Source organism: Rosa chinensis, chromosome 2 (assembly GCF_002994745.2).
Source record: "Rosa chinensis cultivar Old Blush chromosome 2, RchiOBHm-V2, whole genome shotgun sequence".
Taxonomy (NCBI): Eukaryota; Viridiplantae; Streptophyta; class Magnoliopsida; order Rosales; family Rosaceae; genus Rosa; species Rosa chinensis.
In genome coordinates this window covers 72401882-72407549 of record NC_037089.1, presented here as the reverse complement: position 1 = coordinate 72407549, position 5668 = coordinate 72401882, and the positions used below count along the sequence as shown (strand labels likewise).

The 5668-nt window shown below is 38.8% G+C and overlaps 1 pseudogene; it reads left to right on the top strand.

The window, feature by feature from the left end:
* Positions 1-2612: 2612 nt before the first annotated feature.
* LOC112183317 lies at positions 2613-5289 on the top strand (annotated as a pseudogene).
* The last annotated feature ends 379 nt before the right edge of the window (positions 5290-5668 follow it).

Sequence of the window (5668 nt, the reverse complement as noted above, 5' to 3'; positions counted from 1 at the left end):
TACAGGACTCGGAGTGCCAGAACGTGGTGGAGGGCACACCCGGCCGTTTGTGTCGTCGTTTCTGTGACACCCAACGATTGTCGCTTCTATGATGCTGCTGTGAACTAGGTGAGGATTTTTTTACTCATACTTTACTCTTACGGTTTTCTCAAACTTTGATGAACAACGATTAACAATCATTAGGTGAAATGTAAGAAACATCGGAGTATGGAAGGAGAAGAAGAATGCCTATGTGACTTCGTTCTCTTTTGGAAACATGGGCCAAAGGGCGGAAGCCTTACAACTCAACCCGTCGGAGATATCTGTAGAGTCCAACCTCAGACGGAAGAAGTAGATCAACTTCTGGACTTGTTTCTACAAACGGCAAGGAGTAGGATCCAAACCAACGAGTCAAGCCTTGTTCTTGCTACTTTTTCCTCTGTACCTCATGAGGCTTCTTTGGAAGGTTTGTAGTTTGTACATTTTCCTTAATTAAATTGTACTTAATTTGTTCGAAAGCATTGGTTTATTAATATTTCACTATTTTTCATGATGTAGGAATGAGGGAAAATCCATTTGAAAGAGACCAGGATATGGGCGGGGTTTCATACAGTGGTGGACGCAGTAACTTCTTAACATAGGGTGGAAAAAATGAATTGGATCTATATTATTCATTAATTTGTTAATGGAATGGTTAACAGTAAGGAGTAGCCTATTAGATCCAACAATTTATGAACCTATTTTAACTATAGAAATCACTGCGGTGAATCACTGCCGTAAAAATCCCACAGTTATCAAATATGCATTAGCATAAATTAAAGTATTAGATTCTAAACAGTTTGAAACCTACATTATCTTTAGAAGTCAATGTTGATTGAAGATTGATTTTGATAATTGAAGTGAAAGACACATGAAAATCATGATCAGTAAACTAGTGCAAAATTGAAAAGGTTGTAGAATACTAACAACGTATGGTGCCATTTTCATTGTCTTCTCCTAGATGCACCCTTGATCTCTTAGTTTGAATGATGGGACAAAACGAATGAGAGTAGTGATGATGTTCTAGCAAGGATCAATGAAGGCATCCTTACCTTTTAAACTAAACGACAGCAGTTAGAGCAGTTCCTTCCATAAAGGAACTGTCAATAACTTCGTAATCTTATGATAAAGATTTGTCTCAATAAACCATACAAATTTGAATTTGAATTAAAAAACATATTGCATTTCATAAACCTTATTCGATTACATTGGTTTATATGGCCAGTCTCGATCCTGAAGACGAAGCTAATGGCGTCCATGAGGTTGGTGGTTCCCAGCCGGCCGCGCCACTTCGAATTCCGATGTTGGATGTCGAAGTCTGAAATTAGATTTTAGAAGGAAAAAAAAAAAAATATATATATATATATATATATAGGCCCGTTCCAAAGCGGACGTCCACACTTCGCTAAAGTGAGGACGGCGACGCAGCGGAGGAGATCTAGGCCGCGAAGGTGGTGCGCGGCTTGCAGGAGGGAGGCTGGAGGCATCTCGGACGGTTCTGGGCAGCGTTCGAGGTCGGGGTTGCAGGTTCTGGGCATCAACCCGACCTGCAACTACAGGTTTTCTGGGCAGCGGTGCAACGACATCGTCGGAGACTCCGCCGATTGCAGACCTCTCCGCGCGACCCCTGGCGTCCTTCCGGCAACCCCCGCCTCTCCGTCGTGCCCCGAGCCGAGCTGATGCGTCGCAGTCCTTACTTTAGCGAAAGTGCGGATGTCCTCTTTGGAACGGCTCCGTATGTGTGTGTGTGTGTCTATGTGTGTGTGTGTGTATATATATATATATATATGATGTAGTTTATTAATTAGGTTGAGGGTTAAATTGTCATTTTACTTTAATTTGAGTTATGGAGAAAATAAAATCTGTTGTCGGGATAAGTGAGTTAATTTTGGCTCATTTTAGTCCATTGGATCAATGCCCTTTAATTAATTACCACAATGGGTTGTACATCCCAAGGTACTTTCAGACTTTCGTAAGCATGCAGTGATCAAAATCACCGGAAATCACCTATATTAACACAAGACTGTGTGTTATTTTCTTCCACGTGCGTGACTATTAGATTAATTAATATAAACTAGTATTTCTCTACACATGCTCTGCATGTATATGTATTTTTCTTTTCAGAAAAAAAGAAAAAGAAAAAAAATAATGGATGAAAATAGTTATTGCAGAGATAGGGGGAGAGAAAAGTGGAATTTGTGAGATTTATTTTCTTTATTTTTTTAATAAAAAAATAATTTACAATTGTCATAATGGCCCTTGTGATTTAATTAATTATGAAAGTATTTTAATGTTTTAGGGTCATTTTTATCAAAAATTTTGATTTTGGCTAACAAACCCTCTCCTCTTAATAATAGTATAGATAACTATTTGTTAATGGATGGATTAATGGCACTTGGCAGCTTATGATAACTTGGTAGGGATTAGCCATCAGTGCGTACGTAGAGCGGTAAGGCTGATCAGGCACGTCATTACACAATCTCTTGCGTCATCTATCAACAAGCGCTTTGCTCCTGCAGCTGCTCTCTCCATTTCTATATATTGCTAAGCGTCAACAGTCTCGCAACACTTGCAGACAGATTATATCTCTTTAATTGGTCTAATTTGGTGAACCTGAACCTTGATCGATCTCTTCTTCTTCGATATTCTCTTTAAACCCCACGGAAGTATTACTTCAATCATATCCGGTCGCAACAAGCTAGCAACTATGAGCTCCGAAAATAGTACTACAAATGGAAGTGCGAACTGCTTGGGATGGGCTACAAGGGACTCTTTCGGAGTCCTATCGCCTTACAAGTTTAACCGAAGGTATGGACGCTTTGTTGGAGAAGAAACATCCCACATTGGAAAAGTGACAAATAAAAATATAACTTATAAGTGAGTGGATCTCACTCAATTGTACCGAGGCCTTTTGTGATTAAAACCCAACACCTATCGGGTGGTTAAGTTAAGACAGTATCGGTACAATGGTGGGCCACGTGCCACACTAGTCGCTGTTTAACATGGTATCAGAGCCAGGTTCTTCTCCAATTGCGTCTTCACGTAGGCACGTATCATGAGCCCAAATTGGGGTTCCTTGTATTGCCATCGAAATTACCAAGTGTCCAATGTAGGCCTTGGATTGTATTGACCAAGTCTCTGATATGAGACTTGTGTCCCAATTTGCAATGTGGAAATTGGATTAATTAATTTCACATGCAGACCTAGAGCTAGGTTGCACGTGAGGGGGGGGTGTTGGAGAAGAAAGATCTCACATTGGAAAAGTGACAAATAAAAATATAACTTATAAGTGGGTGGATCTCACCCAATTGTACCGATGCCTTTTGTGATTACAACCCAACACCTATCGGGTGGTTAAGTTAGGACAATATCGGTATAATAGTGGGCTACGAGCTACACTTATCACTGTTTAACATGCTTGTACATTGCTCAAGTGCTGCTAGCTAGCTAGTCAGGATTGCTAAATATGTTCACCAAATTATGTAACTAGAGCTGGTGTTCTAGAAATTTACTACCGTAAGAATTGGATTTGCTTTGTTTGATAATATTTTTCATCGATTAGGGATGTCCAAGACGATGACGTTTCCATAAAGATCACACACTGTGGAGTTTGCTATGCTGAGGTTGTTTGGCCAAGGAACAAACATGGAGATGCAACCTATCCTATTGTTCTTGGGTAAGTATATATAGTTATATATGTACACATGTTATAGATTTAAGTGAATAATTTATGGGAAATTCTAGTGTGCTGGTATGTATCACATACCCACACTTACAAAGTGAGAACAAATTTGTTCTCAAAATTGTAATTTGAGTCTTACTTTGTGTAATCTTTTGTTCTAATAATGGTAATTACATCTATTACGACACTTTTACAAGTTTTGAACAAATTCGTTGTCAATGTTGTAATTTTTATTCTCAATGTTGTAAATAGTGTAAATGAATATGATAACTTTTGTTCTCAATGTTGTAATTTTGGTTCAAATACTTGTAAATTTTTGTTCAAATTTTTGTTCTCATAATGGTAGGTACCATAGCTTGTCTCATAATTTATATTCTTATCAACTGTTTTAATTAATCGATCGACTGTACTTAACTAAACCAGACATGAGATTGCTGGCATTGTCCAAGAGGTTGGTCCAAATGTTCGTCGATTTAAAGTTGGCGACCATGTTGGAGTTGGAACTTATACCAACTCATGTACAGATCGGTGTGAGTATTGTAACGATGGCCTTGAAGTTTACTGTGACAAAGGAGCAGTTACACTTATAACCGTTTTGATTACGATGGAACAATTACGCAGGGAGGATTCTCCAGTTTGACTGTTGTACATGAAGGGTAAACATTAGTTACCCACTACTTTATGAGGTCACTAAATTCTTTGATGAGGGATGATTTAGCAAATTAGTTTTGTTCGTGAATCAACGTGTAGGTACTGCTTCAAAATATCAGAAGAGTATCCATTGGCTTCAGCAGCACCACTGCTTTGTGCTGGCATTACTGTTTACTCTCCCATGCATGATGGACCATAAGATGAACAAACCTGGTAAATCCCTAGGGGTCATTGGCCTAGGCAGTCTTGGTCACATGGCTGTGAAATTCGGCAAGGCCTTCGGACTGAAGGTAACCGTTTTTAGCACAGGTATGTCGAAGAAAGATGAAGCTCTGACTCTGCTTGGGGCAGACAATTTCGTAGTCTCATCCGACCAAGATAGACCAGATGAGGGTATAATATTACTAGAAAAGAAAATAAACTCCACCGTAAAACAAATTGACAATTTCATTACATAGTGATAATCGTGGTCGTTCATACAGGCATTGGCTAAGTCACTTGACTTCATTATTGACACAGCATCTGGGAATCACCCGATTGAATTGTATATGTCACTACTGAAGACTGCTGGTGTTCTAGTCCTTGTGGGTGTCCCAAGTGAAATTAAATTGAAACCTTTCAACCTTATTACAGGTACTTAATAGATTCATCTAGAAATCTCAATACTCATATTCAATTTCCTCTTCCCATTTTAAATTTGTATAGATTTTTATTCATGCCCTGTGGTAATTTTGATGATCAGGTAAGAGATCAATTACAGGTAGCGTAGCAGGTGGTACAAAACAAATTCAAGAAATGGTACATTTTTGTGCTGCTCACAAGATATATCCAAACATAGAAGTCGTTCCAATTCAGATGTGAATGAAGCTATTGAGAGACTCATAAAGAAGGATGTCAAGTACCGGTTTGTGGTAGATATTGAAAACTCCCTAAAATGAAGATGGTAATTGGATTAGTTATTGCAAGTTTGCAACAACTCAGAGGCTTAAGTATCAGATCCTCCAGTTTTATGTAATAGGGTTGTGGTGATCTTTAGTTTTTCTTTCCTTCTGCTATGAATTGAATAAGGAAGAGTGTTGTCTTGCTCGTATCTATGAGAGGTATGACTTTGAGGGATTAAATCAAAATGAATGAATGAGTTATATGTATTTTGATGTTATGATAGTGGATATAGTGCTATGTTATTTAGTGGTGGCCGAATGCTAAACAAACCCCATATGGCTGATCCGCTGGTACAAAGAGTTCTATGTAGGGAAGGCACACTGCAAACTGGACAATGCACCCCAGCGTTGAACTGGTTCGGTCCTCGGTTTAAAC